Here is a 19,917-nt window from a genome sequence, read left to right as displayed (position 1 = left end):
CACAGTTAAGCATGTAAAGCTACAGTATGGCAAAAATACAGATGGTTTTCAGTTTCTTATAAATGCAGAGTAACAGAAGGAAAAATCCATTGGACATAAAGTGAAACTGATTGAAACAGAAACCTGCATCCTCAGTGGGGCCCCATGACAGAAATTGAGAACAACTTCTGTTTTATCCTTGCGGGTAAACTCTCTACAGATTTTTGTTGTAACCCAATTACTTAATTAGAAGTCAATCCTTACCAATAAGAGAATATAGGCAATTTTATGGCTTGTTAGTGTTTTCAGTGTGCTATGCCTGTCATGTTTGCTAAAAGAAAGAAGAGAAGACTAGAAACAATGGAGGTGAGAAGAAGGAGAAACATCAGAAATCCAGAAAAAAAAACAAAAAACGAGAATCTGGTTTATTTTTTGTCTAAACCAAAGTGTTAAAACAAAAATCAAGCTTGAAGGCAGAAAAGCTGTCTGTAACACTAAGAACTATGCACAGAGATTTCTTTTGATTTTTACACAAACTCAGTTGACCAGGAAGTGCATGGTGTCGATCCTTTATCCCATCATAGCAAAAATGTGAACACAGGACATCTCCAAATGTCACTGCATAACACCATAACAATTAATGCTCAAAATGAAAAGGTGGCACCAGAAAAAGATATAAAACACATAGAACCATTAGAAAACAATGTCTAAGCAAATCTGCCAACCAATCTAAAAAAAAAACCCATATAATTCCAGTTCTTAAATGATTATGCTAAATTTAGCACATATTTAAAAATCCTCTAACTTGCATATACAATACAATACAATACGATACAATTTATTTTTTGTATAGCCCAAAATCACATAGGAAGTGCCGCAATGGGCTTTAACAGGCCCTGCCTCTTGACAGCCCCCCAGCCTTGACTCTCTGAGAAGACAAGGAAAAACTCCCAATAAAAACCTTGTAGGGAAAAATGGAAGAAACCTTGGGAAAGGCAGTTCAAAGAGAGACCCCTTTCCAGGTAGGTTGGGCGTGCAGTGGGTGTCAACAGTAGGGGGTCAATACAATACAATATACAGAACAGAACAATTCCTTAAGACAGCATAATAATAAAAATTTTACAAGTACGGAGCAGAATTTAACAGTAGATGATATGACATAATAAGATTTGGATATTTTTAGAGTCCTGGAGACCTCATCCATCAAGCTGCCTCCCCCATTTGGCCATTCCACAGCTGAAACAGTGCTGGGTCAGCCAATCCGATGAAAGGATCCCTCTTTCCCATGATTCATGTGATCCTCCATCAGGAATGACTTTACCTTAGGCAGGCAAAACAACTTGGCAAGTGGGCTGTGGCACCAAGTACCACATTTGAGTACCGAGAAGAGAAACAGAATATGTGAGGGTTAGTATTCAATTATAACTATCGTTTTACTTATGTTTTAGGGCTAATGACTAACAACAGAGATGCAGTCTGTATAGTTAATCAGCAGCTCTAGTCAGGATATGCTAAACTGGAGTAGTGAGTCTTCAGCCGGGATTTAAAGGCTGAGACTGAAGGGGCATCTCTTATAGTAGCAGGAAGACCATTCCACAGTTTAGGGGCCCTGTAACTAAAAGCTCGACCTCCCACTGTTATTTTATAAATCCTTGGAATCCTAAGCAGACCGGCATCTTGAGATCTTATTGTGCGCTCAGGTTTGTAAGTCATGATAAGTTCAGACAAGTAAGCCAGACTTTGGCCATATAATGCTTTATATGTTAAAAGAAGGATTTTGAAATCCGCCCTAAACTTAACTGGGAACCAGTGTAAGGATTTAAGAACTGGAGTTATGTGTTCGGATTTTCTTGTTCTTGTAATAATTCTTGCAGCCAAATTTTGGATTAACTGGAGGCTGTATAAAGAACAGTTTGAACAGCCAGTGAACACCGCATTGCAGTAGTCAATCCTACTAGAGATAAATGCATGAATTAATTTCTCAGAATCCTGTTTATTTAGAAAGCGCCTTAATTTCCTAACATTTTTAAGATGGAAGAAACATAATTTGGACGACTTTGTAATATGTGCTTTAAATGACATACTAGAGTCAAAGATAACTCCTAGATTGCGGGCTGATTCAGTAAAATTAATTGGGATTCCAACTGAGTTAAATGATGACAGAATATTGTTGTGATCAGCGTCATTCCCTCCAACAATTAACATCTGTTTTATCTGTGTTTAAAGACAAGTAGTTCTCATTCATCCACTCCTTTAATTCGCTAACACAACTAAAATGTACTTAAAGATATAAAGTAAATTGATTAATGCCATATCTCTTCCTTAGAGAATGTATTAATGTAAAGTAACATATAGTATATAAAGAGCTCCAAGACATAAGTAAGTATTTTAAAATGAACATAAATCATAACAATATCAGGTCACTTCCATATTGTACATTTTTCCTTTCTGAGAATATCATCTAATGATTTGTGGCCCTAACCAAGTTTTCATCTCTTTCCAATATCTTCTTAAAACAGATATCTGATGATGAGCACGCAGTTGTAAAAGGCACCAGATTAGATGGTGAGCTGCAGGTTTCTTTGACATTTGCAGCTCATTGTTAGTTTCTAGTTAGTTAAGAAAACAAGAAGCAAATGAAAACAGAGTATGCAACTGTTTATGACTAGAAGATGCAATTAAGGGTTGGAAATCTTAATAAGTGAGTTAACAAAATAAAAGTACAAAAATGTTGGATGAGCTATAGTTGCTTCAGCAGCAATAATTGGCATCTTATTTAGGAGGGTGAGTTGCAACAAAGTCCCTGCAGCCACTGTGGCCCTACAGGACTGAACTTGAACATTCCTTTCTTATACTTTTTGTTCTATTACACTGATTTCACTCAAAGTACAGTTGATTATTCTGCCCGATTAAATAACACATTAAATTAAATAACAATTACAAGTGAACAGTAGCTGACACAATTTATGGTAGGTTCTGCTAGTGGGGGTTTATTTTTTTTACTTTCTCTTGTCAAACCATCCAAACCTTCTTTCAGGCACCTACAAATTATGTTACCTACTTCTCTACTCTGTCAAACAAACTATATCACAGTTTATAAAAATAGCTTTGTTGTTTTTTTTCAGCATGACAAATTTTAAAAAGGTGATACAAAAATCAAAAGCAGTCTGACACTGTTTACAGAACAGAAGATATCTCTCAAACCTGCTTAATTCAAGTTAGGGTTGCAGGTGGTTAGGGCCTATTCTGATAACACTGATTGCAGCCTGACATTTCTAAGGTGTCAGTCCATCACAGAGTTCAAATAAGCACACATTGACCCTGACAAAGAGTCCATATGGGATTGGCAGTTAACCTAACATAAATGTCTTTAGATATGTGTGAGGGAAACTGGAGTATGTGGAGGAAAAGCTACGCTGCCACTATGAGAATATATAAGCTCCACACCGATAATGACAGGGTACAAGATTTAAACTCAAGACACAGATTCATGACGGCATCACTGACCACTGCAATACTGTGGTATCCATGAACATTTTAAATGAAATATAAAATAATAAGAAAACCAAATGAAATGATCCACTTACTACACTACAGTTAAATTACATCATACCAACAAAGCTAAAAAACACATAACTCTATGTTTAAAAGTTTACGACAGACTTGAAAATCCTCTATCTCACATATAAATTTGTAAACAGTTTAGCCCTCCCTATCTTACAGAACTTATAAATGCATTACTCCGTTATGTACACTGCAGTCCAGATACATAACGCATGAAGGTATGTAAAAATTGCAAGGATAAGAAGCTAGTGTACAAGGCAAACCTTTAGCTATAGGGAACCCAAACTCTGGAACTCTCTACCTACTGATATTACAAAAGCCGTATGAACTAGAACATTTGAAATATTGATTTAAAAATAACACCCTGTGTACATCTGAATATCTTTTTACACAGTAAATGATTCCCTGTTAATGTTTCAACATAATGTTGCACAGTACATTTGTTGTTATTGTAAAGTGGCATGAGCTAATTAAATGGAAGTGCATTTAAAAACTGAATAAAACTCTTCTGTTTGCTCCAGGCAGTAGGAACAACATACCTAAATAAACAACCACTGAGAGTTGTGGTAGAGTAGGAAGGTCAGAATATCTCAGCTGCTAACAGGGAGGTTTCTTTAGCAGAATAGACAATGTAAGGGATGGCCAGTAACTCAACCCAGCCAGGACACCTCGAGAATGAAAGGATGGGGGATGGCAGCTACATTTAGACACTGCTTTCCCCAAGACACTAGATAGCAACTTCCCTGCAGCATAATGGTGCCCTGGGTTCCCATGAGGGCTGTTGTTCTCTGGAAGTGGTTGTCTGCATTGGCCTGTCTGTGGCTTTGCCCTGCGAAACATAACCAAGAGAACTGCGGGGAGATACTACTCTGTCGTCGTCCCTTAATATCCTCATTGGATCTGTACAGGCATCTTCTCCACAGGTGACCCGGCCGGCAGCATTCATAGCACGGCCACCTCCCTCCAGATCCCATGGTACCCTGCAGGAATCCAGGGCACTGTTATGCTGCAGGAAAGTTGCCATCTAGTGTCTTGGGGGAAAGCAGTGACTAAAAGTAGCTGCCTTCCCCCATCTGTCCATTCTTGGGGCGTCCCGACTGGGTTGAGCTGCCAGCCATCACTTACATTGCCCCTCCCTCAGCTGAACACTGTGGGGTGAAGCAGCCTGTCCCATAAGGGTTGTCATTCTCCGGAAGGGGTTGAGCAACCAGCCATCCCTTACCAGTATTTTAGAATCACGGACTACACAGTATTATATGTGATTTAACAGATGTATGCATCTCTAATTTTAAAAACGTACTGAAGACTCACCTTTTCAGATTTAATTTAACTCCTGGGTCTAAACATCTATATTGTAGACTGAAGGGAAATGTAGATTTACATGGTTATATACAGTACATCTCTTTTAAAGCTGGTTCTTGCCTTGTGTCTGGTATGGCCTTACAACCCTGTAATTAAAAAAGAGGAAAAGGATTCATAAACTGGATGAAGTTTAGATGAGGATGTCAATGTCATGGGTGATTTTAATTACTGAAATATATACTGGAAATTTCCAATAAATTGTGGGTCACCACAGCAGGAACTCATAAAAGCAATGAATAATTGTTTTTTAACTCACTATGTTAAAGTACCAAGAGAGGGGATGTATATTATGACTTGATAGACTGTAATAATAAAAAGAGAATTCAGAATACAGAAATTATTGTAATTATAGGATGCACTTAACACAAAATATTAAATTTCACTGTGTTGTGGAACAGGATTCAATCTAAAACAGATTTCAAATAAATTTTGAATGTATGCAAGAAGGTCTTACAGGAATAAACTGTACAGACAACTGAGAAGAAATGGGATGAATTTAAAGAGATTCTTCATGCATATCTGGATGATTCCTCTATGCGCCCATTGATGTTATCTAATTCAGGGTACCATAACAAATTACACACAGTCGACAAGTTAAAGATCACTGTGGTATTATATAACAGCAAAGGGTAGATAAAATTTTGTTTACTTTTGAAACTTTACAAGCGTCTACTGCACTGGCGGAGTCGATAACTAAATATTGAAGGCTTTTGTTATCAAGACATACCTAGTTTTGCACTTAATATATGTGCAATATGATTGCCATTATGTCCTTTGCCAGTTTCTTAATTTTTTACAAAGTTCTTTGATTCAGTCATATTCATGAAATACAAGAGCATCTGCTTCAGCTCCTCTGTTTGAATAATTATTGTGTAGTTCTTAGGAGGCATGGCATCAGGGTCAAACATTTCTTAAACAACCATATGCTCAAGTAACATTAATAAACATATACATCCTGAAGAGAAGGTCAGACAGCTAGGGTGAGTTTGGAATAGAGATCGGGTTTTTGGTGTGTTAAGGCTAAGAAGACTGACTCCCACATGTGACTGAAATCTGGCTGGTAAAGGCAGAATATGAAACAAAGCTAGAGAGAGCAAAGAAGAGAATGATCATGTGAATATACTGTATGGAGTGTGAGAGGAAGATGAAAGCCGAGCTAAGATAAACAGCTTGTGTGGAGGCAAAAGGTATTATGCTGAGAAGAAAAAGACTAAGATTGTTTGGGCATGTACAGCTACACACATCCAGTCTGGAAGGAACGTTCGGATGTGTTTTAAAAACCTTTAGCAACTAGCTAAACTATACTATATATAGTATATATACTATTGTATATTTTGTCAGTATAGGTTGCTTTTAATTTTTGTGAAAAAAATTCAGCATATTGTACATTGGAAAATGCAAAACTTAGGATATAAAATTAACAATGTTTTAATAATACTAACAGCTATCCAGATATTGTACTAACCACAAATGCAAATAATATTAGAGAGAAGACTAAGTATTAAAGTTTTTTACAGAGTTTCAGTGTGGGAGCATTAGCGAGCATTTGCAAAAAGGAAACAAAAAAGTTAATTTCACAATGAAAATTGATAACAAAATAGAGAAAACATTTGGTATAATTTCTGCTGTAGAGATATGGAGAACACAGACAACATATATACATCCAACATGGGGTGGGGAACGGGGAGAAAATAAAGACAAACGCAAGAAGAGAAGATTAAGAATAGGATTAGGAAATTAGTTAGTCATTTAGGTCTAACAGCATGTCACAATGAATTTTGATTCTGCTGGTTTAGTTTGATATATGTTTTTAAGTACTTTTAGCAAAATGTATACAAAAAGATCATTGATTCGTCCACAATGAGACTGCTGAGGTCTTTAATTTAAATGCCTTTATTTTACCCATCTACCTGTTGTTCTTAACACTCTCTACAAGAAATCTGTAAATAAGGTTATCATTCTAGCATAAGTGGCTTTAATAAGTTGAACGGGTAAAGGTATGGCCAAATTGTTGTAGAAAGGATTACTTGTGGTAGAGTATGTTATATCTCAAATGACGAGTGCTGTGCTGTGAATAGTGGTTGTGAATCATAAATGGACCTGTTCAGATTAAGTGGTTGTCAGAAGGAGATAATGGGTGGTCGTTGGAAATGCTTGTTTGCTTAGATCAGTGCTTTGGTAATGAACATAAGATTCAGACTTTGAAAATGAGTGGAAAGATTAAAGTCAAGAAATGGCAACGTGGCAGCATAGGAATACATAGTAAATCTTAATGTTGAATGGAAACTGATGAAGATGTAAAAAAAATATATAGCTGACTTCTGTAGTGGGAACTGGCACGTAAACAAAGATATGAAAAGTAAAATCCAAATTCTCTTCACATGGTCCTAGTTTGCATTTTTTTATAAACACAGTCGGGGCACATGCTTTCCTCTAATAGAAAAAAAATTATCTTTGGTAAAAGGCAGCTCACATTCCATCCAATGAGTTGTAAAACTTTGTGTTTTAGTGGATGTACTTGCTGTAGAAAAGAAAGAAGAATTTTAATGTTGTGCTGTTTGTCCATTTGTACCACCAATTATACAACAACTCCTTACAAACAATTTCACAAAATGAAAAGACACATTCAATGAATTCGTACATAACATTTTTCAATGTGTACAAAACACTTCTTTCCATATTATTTATACTGTACATTTTCATAAAATAAGAGCATTTATTTCTAATTATGGATTGAGATGAGTAAACATTTTGCAGTAGTGCAAATGAGGACTGAGTTTACAGCCCAAGCCTTAACCAAGCACCTGCTGTTTGGCCCTAGGAGATACCCACCTGATGCGCAACTCCCAGTTATAGCAACTGGAGACTCTATCATTTGCCCATGTTACTCCTTCTCAGCACACATTAAGTTCCTTGGTGAATGCCACTCATGCATATAAGTTGATCATAAATACAAGTCAAGTCAAGTTGGGGAGCATGCACTGGTACATACAGTGCATTGCTGCACCCACTACACAATGAAACAACTCAGGATCCCAGTTTGCAACCCCCAAGGCAGACACGCAGTCCAGTCCCACCCTCCAGAAATGACCCTCTATCTGCCGCAGCCAGGTGTTAAATGAGTGACCCCTTGGCCTGGTCCAGCCACTTGGGTCCCCAGCAATGAGGATCTTACGCGCCAGATCAACCTCAGGGAAATGCACCACATGGCCGTAGTAACATAACTGACGCTCCCTCACAATGCAGGTAATGTGCCTCATTCAGGACTGCGTGAGCAACCACTCATTCGACACAAAGTCAAACCAACGGTACCCAAGGATTTTCCGGAGAGAGACAGTACCAAAGGAATCCAATCTTCATCTGAGGTCACTGGATAACGTCCATGTCTCGCAACTATATAGCAAGACAGGAAGCACCAGGACTCTAAAGACTTGGACCTTCGTCCTTTTGCATAGATATCAGGAGCGCCACACATCCCTTTCCAGTGACCTCATGACCCCCCATGCTCTCCCAATCCGTCTACTGACCTCATAGGAAGAGTCACCAGAGACATGAATGTCACTGCCAAGGTAAGTAAACCTCTCGACAAGGTCAACACTCTCTCCGCAGACAGACACACTACTGATGGCTGTCCCCAAGAGGTCATTAAAGACCTGGATTTTGGTTTTTATCCAGGACTTTTGCAAGCCCAGAGACTCAGACTCCTCACTCACTCTCTCGAGTGCCCCAATCAGAGCCTCCATTGACTCCGAGAAGGTCACAGCATTGTCAGCAAAGTCAAGATCCATGAACCTTACTTCACCAACAGATGCCCCACAGCTGATGGACCCCACGATCTTGCCCAACACCCAGTCCATACAAGCACTGAACAGAGTAGGAGCAAGAACACACACCTGATGAACCTCACAATCAACTGAGAAAAACACAGAGGTCCTGCCTCCACTCTGCACAACACTCACATTACCAGTATACAGTCCAGCCATGATATCCAGCAACTTTGAGGGGATCCCGCGAACCCTCAGGATATCCCACAGGGCAGCTCGATCAACTGAGTCGAACACTTTGCGAAAACTGACAAAGGCTGCAAAGAAACTCTGCCGATATTCATGTTTACGCTCCATGAGAACCCTCAGTGCCAGGATGTGGTCAATGGTAGACTTCTTAGGTGTAAAACCAGACTGTTCTGGTCACTAGCAGGGGGGACAAGTGATCACGGATCCTATTGAGGACGACCCTAGCAAGGACCATACCCATCACAGAGAGCAGTGTTATCCCCCTGTAGTTGCTGCAGTCCAGGCGATCACCCTTCCCTTTCCAGGTAGGAATGACAAGTCCCGTTTTCCAGTCAGTTGGGATGATGCCAGTCTCCCAAATGGAAGCAAAATTGCTTGCAATCCCAGGAGGACAGCCTTACCACCAGCCTGGAGAAGTTCACCCCAGATACCATAGAGCCCTGCAGCCTCAAGAACCGTGAGCCCAGAGATATCCAACACCCTAGCCAGAGGATGAACTTTGAACAACTGCTTAAAGCAGCCAGTCCAGCAGGTCACAACTGCAGTGTCATCCGTAAGGACTGTTCCATCAGCCGCCCTGATTGCCACTCTCTGAGGAACAGATTTAGATGTGCGTAATGCTTCGATTCTTAAACAATTTCTTAATTCAATGCAAACCGCCTCATCCTTCCACATGACTCATTTTATACTGCTTACACTCCATGGCTCTGCTCCTATCTAGCACTCTGTATCTGTTGCCTGTGCTACTGTTTATCAGATCCAGACATTATAGTATTGTAAAACTCAAGACAATATCAGTTTATTAGGATAAAAAAACAGACAGCAAACCAGTAAGCAAACACATATACTGGTTTTCTAAAAACATTACCAGATCATGTACTCTCCATGTCAGAAAAATCAAAACTGATTGATGTGCCTCCCATTAGAGTTCAGCTCGAACTTAACTTTTAAGAGCTTTGCCACCCATATTCTGAAAACGTCTTGTTCCATTCCTTCAAGAAGCAGACTTATTCCTGTCTGCAAACACAGCAAGAGGAGTCTCACTCCCTACTGCAAACTAAAAATATTGCTTTGTTCATCAGTGGTGGAAAGATTCATGCAGTATATTTATTGACGTTTCTGATTTTCGATTGACAATGTCCGATTTTCACAACAACTGCACATATGTCTTTCACCAACATCCTGTATAGCCAGTAAATCATATTAGATATATCATTAAAATCATTGAAGATATATTATGAATGTACAGTAGACAAAGCACAATGCATGCAAACCACTGAGAATGAACTCAAAATAAAAATCAGTCAGAAATGGTACTGACTGTAAACATCACTAAGGATCAGTAATATTCAATGTGTCATTGTGATCTGTGTATTTATGTAAGCTTTAAACTTACATATAAATAACCTAAATATTATTTTATCACAAATACATATATATTTCTACACTGTTACAATACTTGCTTTTCCACTTTTATTATTCATTATCTACTGTTTGTTTTCAACTATTGTGCTATATAATTCTGTGAGAGAGTATTATTGGGCCATACTAAGGTAGTTTATTTTCAGAGATTTCTAACAAAAGGGGTGATGAAGTTCCGTTCTGTCCATTTATTATATATCTAATTGCATATCTTTTGCTTTGCCTGATTTGAACTTTGGTTCAGTGTTTGGTTTTTGATTTCTTGATCCGCCCTTCTCGGCCACCGTACAAATCTTTTTTGCTTTCTTTTTGATCATTTGAGTATTTTGCTATTTTTCTATTTTTGCTAATATGTTCTCCTTATAATAAGGACCATTGTTTCCTTGTTCTTTGAAAGCCAGGATTTTTTAATGTGGGGTATTTTTGATGTATATTTGAACATTTCTGTATATTTTGAACTATAAAAGCTTTGGCCTGTTCGTTAGTATTTTTCAAGGCTTCAGCTCCTTTTCACCATTTTCCTAACCCCAATCCTCAATACCTAGAAGTTTTGAATTGCTGTCCTCTATAAATTCATAACCAACACACACACACACAACCTGCACAGTATGACAGCATTTGGAGAAGATAGCAGCCCGTGCATCAAGACCACATTGGGTAACAGAAAATGACAGAGAGTATGTGTGTCCTGATTACTACATTAATGCGCACCCTGCCTTCATTCAAATGGTGGCCTTCTAGCAGTACCTTTATTTAGTAGCTTAAACTCTATCATACTTTGTAGAAAGGCATCATCAGTGATGTACAGTATAATATGAATTCAGACTTGGCTGCTCCACTGCCCAAAAACTCTTATGAGTTATTGAATACATCATATTAGGTTTCAATAAAAGAAACCAATTAGCGCTATCTTTCTGGATGTGCCCAAGGCCTTCAACAAGGTAACTCAAAAGGGCCTGATCTACACAGATCCTAAAGGGTGAATAAATTGCACAGCACCTGCTCCTAAGCAATAGCTCAGCTTACGGACTTTGTCTATACAATGAATCTAGCCATCCAAAGATGATACTATTTACAAGGAACTAAGAGTACAACTTTACTCTAAAAAGTAATATGTTTTGCACAGACCAGAAAAGCAAATAATGTAAATCCCTAGTACTGCAACATGCCTGAATGGAGGCTAGATACTGAATGACTTGTTAATAATGCTCTGTGTTCTCTTTTTTATAGTATATGGATAATGTATTGTAAAAGATAGAAAAAACATTCAATTCTTATTAAAACAGATTGTCCACAACTGTTTTATTTGAGAAGCCCTAATCTGCTTTACCTGCTCCAAAAAACCAGCACAATGACAGCTTAAAACAAGATTGTGATTAAATTTATCTGTGAATTCAGTATACAGCAAAGGAAAACAAAATAGTTAGATTAAGCTACCTCATTTGCATAAATGAATTCAAACAATAAAGGGTTAGATAGATTAGCTCTCCCTAAGAAAGCTTGATAAACTTCTATCTATCTATCTATCTATCTATCTATCTATCTATCTATCTATCTATCTATCTATCTATCTATCTATCTATCTATCTATCTATCTAAAATATGTATTTGATCACATCTCTATATATATATATAAAATCCAGCATCTGTCTGTATGTCTGTCCACCTTTCATGAGAGAACTACTTAACGGATTTAGATCAGGTTTTTTTCTATAAATTCCTTGAACATTCCAGTTGATTTTACAACTTATCTCACTGCGCTAAAAATCATAGTTTGCTTGAAGGAGCCATATATTCGCGCCAATCCGAGACAAAGGTTGCAGGCCAAGGGGAGGGGGAAGTGTGACGTCAGGAGTGGGCAGTCGGTCTACCTCTGTGTTTTGGAGCGTAACTTGCCTCCGCTTAGCTAGTGATACCTTTTTGTTGATTGATTTTTAAAGTTCTGTTTCTGTTTCACTACTATGCGGATGAAGCCGTGGGGAATGGCTAGTACGGAATAATTAGTGTTTTTCTTATATTAAATACCAACCTTTTCTAGCTCTGTGTTTTTAGTTGGCATCAATATGTGTTAGGGCTTATCTGTGGACCTTGAGAGAAAACTGGAGTCCCCAGAAAACATCCATATGGACATGTGCAGTAAATGCAAATTCCTCTAACACTGTAACGTTCGTCCATTGTAACATGAAACTCAATAGTGCAATTGACTGGGAGATGAAGTGGAAAAAAAAAACTGTAAATCGTAGCCAGAAAGGGTCAAAACTAGAAAGTTCAAAAGAAAACCAAAACTTTTTTGTCCAATATTTAAACTAAAACCAAAGTAAAAAAAAAATATGAGAAGTCCTTATTCCAGAGAAGACTTGGAAACTATCAACAGCAATTTAAGAATGTATCTGGAAACTTAGACACAGAAAATAGTGTGATGACAGCAAAAATATATACATGACGTAATATCTCACATGATGCCCAAGACTAGGAACAGTCATACATAGCAACTGTAAGCAACATGTTCATGGTCATGTACAAACACACAAAATGGCAGTGACTGCTATTCAAAACACAAAACAAAAAAGGGGTCTTAGCAACATCAAAAACATGACTGCAAAATATTATCATAATCATACAATAAAGCCCAAAATAATTTTAAAAAAATGTGCATGGCGCATTGAAGAGACAATAATGTGCTATAATAATAATAATAATAGAAACTATGACTTTGGGGTGTTCTGACTCAGAATGAGATGAGAGAATTTTATAAGAAACGATCAGGAGAAGAAAAATTGTTAATAATTCAAGCCAAAGTAGTTACCAAAAAATCAAATCAATCTGACATCAAGTTTAGAATGTAAATCAACAATTAAAAAACATTTTAAAAACAAATTTGTTAACAAGGAAATTCTTACAAGCAAAAAAGTCGAACACCAATCCAGTTGCAACAATGACATTAAGCGTCATACACTCTTATGGGTATGGGTAGGATTGCTTTAAAATGGTGGTGCCCATAAATAAATAAAATGATGTAATGGGATAGAAAATAAAAATCTGTAACTTTCTCAAAACACCATAATAAAATTCCCTGGATCAAATAAACCCCAAACACCACATATACTGTAGAAGTCCCAAAAACTCCCCAGAAACAGCACAAAAGATTAATTAAAAACACCAGTCATCGCACTGGGGTTGCTGAGGATATCATATGCGATTTAGTAAGTAAGACCAAGCTTTTTGTTCACAGTATCCTTTGCAGATTTTAAAACATACACCAACTAGCTATTCTGGTGGAAGAACAGTTGTTCCCCAGTGCTGAGGCAAATTAATGCAGCAGGTTTGCTTTTTAGGGCATCTCTTGTGCTGACTTACCACATAATTCAACAGATCCTTCCATTCCTTAATCTCAAACTGCTTCTGCCAGTGTGCTAACCACTGAGAGTGGGTGATGGATATGAGAACCATGACCCTACCCCAAGCTGAAACCTGCGGAGGGAGCCCCTTTGCACATTGAGAAACAATCATTCAAACCTTCCAATGATTCCAGTATATTTTTGGGCATAAGGCTGCAGTTCCCTATCTTCCTATCTGTGTTAAGGATCCATCAGGGTTGTCTACCATATAACAAGAGTAGAAAATCCAATGAACACCTGGGGCCCCTCCTTATATGTAAACAATTTGAGCAGTAATAGTTGATTCCAATCCTTCCCCTCTCCTTTGCCAAGCTTCCTCTGCATCTGTTTTAGTGTTTGGTTAACTCATTCAACCAAACCATCTATTTGTAGATGACCCACAGATGTTTTAAGGTGTTTTAATTCTGAAACATTTGTCTGTTTGTTTAAATGTCTCAGACATGAATGAGGTCCTTTGATTCATGAGGACCTCCCATGCATGCCAACAACACCCCCAACTTGCTCCAAGGCAATTGTTTTGGAATATGTAATATTGAAAGAGGTTTTGCTTCAGGATACTAAGTAGAATACATTTGTGATTGTGAGATGCTGGATCCAGCAAACCGACAATATCTATGGTGAAGCATTCAAAATGAATAACAATTAATGAGAAAAGAACCAATGCTGCCCTCTGTTTTCTAGGGATTTTATTTAACTGACACTTTAGGACATGTAGCACAAAACATCTCTTTCTTTAAATTGTAGGCCACTAAAATCTTTGTTTTATTCTTTGTAATGCTATATCTCCACTGAGGTATTCTATTATATGGTTATGTATTGGCCTCTATTTTTCACGGTGATATGGGCAAAGGAGTAATAGCAAACAGCATTCTTTACCTTGTTGACTACTTACCTAATAAAATAAATTATTAAAATACAATCTGCAGCATGGTGTTGGTTTACTGAGTCTCTAGCGTTTCTGGTATGCTTGGGGGAGTTACTGTATCATGCAACTGTTCCATTTTAAATAGTGAAATGTAAATTGTGAGAGGAAGACCCCTAATGGCTTGGTTTCCCTAATAACCCCAGTCAATGTCTTCCTATTTTCATACTGCTCCATCAGAGATGAGGAGGGCGCAGTGAGGTGTCAGCAACAACACTGTAACATTCTCTGCACACTTGGATGCACAGCATATCTGATGCGAGTAAGTCTTTTTCTTTCATGACAATTCAGCAGTTGGTAGGTAAGAATTAAGTACAAATAGGTTTCGAGAAAGATATAGAATACTGCTGTTTATTTCTTACCAATAATACCACATAATGACTTCATGGGGAGGTTTAGGGAGAACTAGTCATCTGAGCGATTCCGCAGAGAATATCCACCAAGGATATGATAGGCTCTTGCAATGAAAACAGATAAATGAGGCATTTTATATTAAATACTATTACAATAAAACCAGACGAGAGTTAACCATACAAATGCTAGCCCCTGAATCCACCACAGTAATGACTTTATGCTTCTTAACTACCATCACCCTAACAGTAGGGGATAGATAAAGAGGAAAACATAACTAGCATGCAATAGCATCATTCCTTACTCAAGGTGCATTCCCCCTGTTTGTCAAGGTAAAGGCACTTGGTAATGGTGTGGCAGGCCTCTCTGAGGTGGTACGAGAGGGCTTCTTGGCAGTGCTTTTTTCCTCCATCTTGACCAAATGTCATTCTTCGTGGGGTGAAGTGAGTAATTTCAATGAGCTCTGCCATTGTCTTCCTGGAATGTCATTGCACCAACCTGTCAATAGAAACTGATAGATAATGTACTAGAAGATCAGTGGCTACAGTCTCAACAACTGGATCACTGAAACATTCTTTGAGCTTTAACCACTTTTCTGCATGGCCCCACAATTTAAAAGTTTGAGCTGTCAAAGGTTTGGAGATATTTATTTCCACTTATGGTACCCTCTGGCAGAAGCAGTATGAGTGACTACTCATTGTGTTAATATTTCCCATGTTAAATTTGATAATTATGAACAATGTATTCCCCAAATCACAATAAGCATGCAGAGCTTTCCATGTAAGGTACAGGGACAGCATGTGGCCTCATTCTGCAGGTGACCAGTGATAGCTGATGTCAGTATACTTGAATACTTACAGATCTGCTTCCATTTCTTTGTGGTGAAGTTTTAGCAGTACCTTTCCTAGAAAAACTTCTCTCTTGCTCCTGAGTGCACCTACCACAGTCTTCCTTGCCTCTGCCTACATATTTTGCTGGTTTTTCACATAGATATTGAGTTGTTCTACTTGCTTGCTCATCAACTGCTGCACAGATTCGTGCAAATTTTGCAGGCTCATCAGATCAGTCATTTAAACACAATGAAAATAACATACTGTAAATTATCAGGAAGAATAGGGGTATTGAAATAGTAACCTCGTTAATTAGCCAATAATTGGCTAATGTAAGGTTTAAGGAAAAAATATAAACAGTCTTGATAAATTCAGCTCTCTCAGCTGCTTGTCCTCAAATGACAACTATTTCTTGATAGTAGGTTCACCGACGCGACGCGATAGACATATGAGCCCCGACAAAACTGCAACGGACAAATGAGCGCCGACAAATCCGCTAACTGGTTTTCGTCAAATGCGTGCCGACAAAATCGCGAGAGAAGCCAAGAGAGTGGGACGTGTACGTGCGCATTATGTACACATTATGTGCTAGGTTATAACTGTTATAACTGCTGATGGCATGCCACGAACAAATAACTCAGTCGAGGGTTGGCATAACGCGTCGTATACAAAGCGGAATTACCAGCAGTCAGGCAACCAGCAAGTCTAAATACGCTCAACTATCAAGACGTCTTGCTGCAATTCTTCCTACATATGCAGGGCGTGATCTTAAGGACTATCTGCGTGCCGTGCTGATGGCATGCCGCGTCTCATAATATTGACTTCTAAAATAAACATTATTATATATGCTTTAAACTAGTAATTCATATTTAATGAAACCTTCGCGAGTTTGTCGGGGTGATTTTGACACTGCGTTTTAATCGCCGCTATTTTGTCGGCCCTCATATGTCTATCGCGCAAATGTTGGGTCACACTGATAGTGTGGGCTTTTAAGTTATCAGAAGTAGAACTGGAGGGTTGATGGTCATGGTTTTTCTTCTGGGTTGGAGTCTTGTTGACTAAGCATGAAAACAAAGATGTGTAAGTTGCTGTGTCCCCTTCAAATTCTTCCCTGGTGCATCCTTAAAATTATTCCCCATATGAGAACAGAGAGCCTGCATACTTATTGTCCACTGATTTTGTCTGGTCCAGTGCTTTTTAAATATTAATTTGGTAAAGACTTCTTATTATTACTTCGATCAAAGAAAGGCTGACTTCTAGCTCTAAAAGAAATGTTTTTTGTTCTATAACCTATTGCAATACAGTTTTATGGCTAAAACATTAAATAGAATTCATTACTTTTTTGATCCTGCTGATAATCAATTCTAACATCCCTCAGTTAAACTTGATTACTGTTTTTACTATCAATGCATGCTATCAGTTTCATAGTATTGCGTAACTCAATGTGTTAGTCTTCTGTTGGCTGTCAATCATGTCCTTATATTTAGCTTTGCATACTTGATTTCAAGTTTCAAAAGCTATAGTTCCTTGCTGAATTGCCCTGTTCTTCCTGTTTAGCAGTGGCTTTACATTTTTTCCAATCTGCAGCTTGTGGTAGGGATACTTGTTGATAGCTTTAACCAGGATTACAGCATTCTTGCAGAAAGATAAATAACTGTTCATAGTGTCAATAATTATTCATTGTCAATACATGTTTTTAAAAGATGATTTAGACAGTTAATTTAAAACAAGTCAAGTTGGGGAGCATGCACTGGTACAGTGTGTTGCCGCACCCACTACATGACAAAACAACCTGTGATCCCGGTTTGCTACCCCCTAGGCAGACACATGGTCCAGTCCCACCCTCCGGAAATGACCCTCTATCTGCTGTAGCCAGGTGTTACATGGGTGACCCCTTGGCCGGGTCCCCAGCAATGAGAATCTTATGAGCCGGATCACCCTCAGGGAAATGCGCCATATGGCTGTTGTGCCGTAACTGATGCTCCCTCACAATGCAGGTAATGTGCCTCATTCAGGACTCCATGAGCAACCGCTTATTGGACACAAAGTCAAACCAACGGTACCCAAGGATTATCCGGAGCGACACAGTACCAAAGGAGCCCAGTCTTTGTCTCAGATCACTGGATAGCGTCCATTTCTCGCAACCATATAGCAAGACAGGAAGCACCAGGACTCTAAAGACTTGGACCTTTGTCCTTTTGCATAGATATCTGAAGCGCCACACACCCCTTTCCAGCGACCTCATGACCCCCCATGCTCTCCCAATCCGTCTACTGACTTCACAGAAAGAGTTACCAGAGACATGAATGTCACCGCCAAGGTAAGTAAACCTCTCGACCAGGTCAACACTCTGTCCGCAAACAGACACACTGCTGATGGCTGTGCCTAAGAGGTCATTAAAGTCCTGGATCTTGGTTTTTATGCAGAACACTCGCAAGCCCAGAGACTCAGACTCCTTACTCAGTCTCTCGAGTGCCCCGATCAGAGCCTCCATTGACGCCGTGAAGATCACAGCATCGTCAGCAAAGTCAAGATCTGTGAATCTTTCTTCACCAACAGATGTCCCACAGCTGCTGGACCCCACGTCCTTGCCCAACACCCAGTCCATACAAGCATTGAACAGAGTAGGAGCAAGAACACACCCCTGACGAACCCCAGAATCAACTGGGAGAAACGCAGAGGTCCTGCCTCCACTCTGCACAGCACTCACAGTACCAGTGTACAGGCCGGCCATGATATCCAGCAACCTCGATACCTTGATCCTCCAGCTAGGACGTTGGATATCTCTGGGTCCACAGTTCTTGAGGCTGATCCTATGATTAAGTGTGAACCACCCAATCTCACTAAGATTGCACAGGTGGTGAACCAGTTGAGGGGGGGGAAGGCTGCAGGGATCTGTGGTGTCAGGGGTGAACCTCTCCAGGCTTGTGGTTAAGACTGTCCTCCTGGCATTGCAAGCAATCTTTGCTTTCATTTGGGAGACTGGCATCATCCCAACTGACTGGAAAATGGGACTTGTTGTCCCTATCTAGAAAGGGAAGGGTGATGGCCCGGAATGCAGCATTTACAGGGGGATAACACTGCTCTCTGTGCCGGGTAAGGTCCTTGCTAGGGTCATCCTCAATAGGATCCGTGATCACTTGCTTACCTACCAGCGACCGGAACAGTCTGGTTTTACACCTAAAAAGTCTACCATCGACCGCATCCTGGCACTGAGGGTTCTCATGGAGCGCAAATGTGAATATCAGCAGTGTTTCTTTGTAGCTTTTGTCGATTTTCGCAAAGCATTCGACTCAGTTGATTGAGCTGCCCCGTGGCACATCCTGAGGGTTTGCGGGATCCCCCTTAATTTAAAACAATCTCATATAATTCTCAACTATAAAAAAACCAACCTGTGCTTTACCAGCAGTTGCCAAGCAATTATCCACTCAGTTGATGATGGATTATTTTCATTATGTAGTTCATGCAGTATGTTACTTTATGTTTTGTATCATTGTCCTGGGAATTAGGCTTTCATCTCAATGTTTGCTCTTCCTTATGTACAGGGTTACTTCACGGCCATACAATGTTCTAGCAACTTAGTTCATGTGCTTCACATTATCTTTTAATGATATATTTATAATTAATCTTGCTATGTGTATTACTGGTAAACCCTTAGTCAAAGGTTGAATAAGAATGATGAAATGCTTCATGCTACGGTTTAAATACCATGAGAAAGTGTGACAGAGAAGGCTGTAAGAAGTCATGCTGTTGCCATACCAGTAGTCAAGGTAAAATGCCCACAGCAAGTAGTGAAAATAATCAATACTGAGTAATCAATGTATTTCTATTAAGATTTATACACATAAATCCAATTTTCTTCTATACTCACATATGTAAAAGAATTTAGTTTGTGACAGGAAAACAAATTTCATACTTACCAATGCTTTCAGGCATTACCAAGACAGATTGCAGTAATGATAGAACAGCCACAATATTGTTAAAAAAACCTGTCCACAATGTTTCTTTGAAGGAAGTTTATATTTTGAATGGACTATATTTAAACAGTAGGAATGAGAGGGAAAAGAAAAATATAC

The 19,917-nt window shown here is 38.9% G+C and overlaps 1 long non-coding RNA gene across 1 annotated transcript; it reads right to left on the bottom strand.

The window, feature by feature from the left end:
• Positions 1 to 4,860: 4,860 nt before the first annotated feature.
• Positions 4,861 to 16,324, bottom strand: LOC120539824. The gene is made up of 3 exons (XR_005635692.1): positions 15,870 to 16,324; positions 15,316 to 15,509; positions 4,861 to 4,991 (listed from the first exon to the last, which is right to left on the bottom strand). It is a non-coding gene; the product is annotated as an uncharacterized LOC120539824 (long non-coding RNA).
• Between the last annotated feature and the right edge of the window lie 3,593 nt (positions 16,325 to 19,917).

Source organism: Polypterus senegalus, chromosome 11 (assembly GCF_016835505.1).
Source record: "Polypterus senegalus isolate Bchr_013 chromosome 11, ASM1683550v1, whole genome shotgun sequence".
NCBI lineage: Eukaryota > Metazoa > Chordata > Cladistia > Polypteriformes > Polypteridae > Polypterus > Polypterus senegalus.
This window is presented reverse-complemented; position numbering and strand designations above follow the sequence as displayed.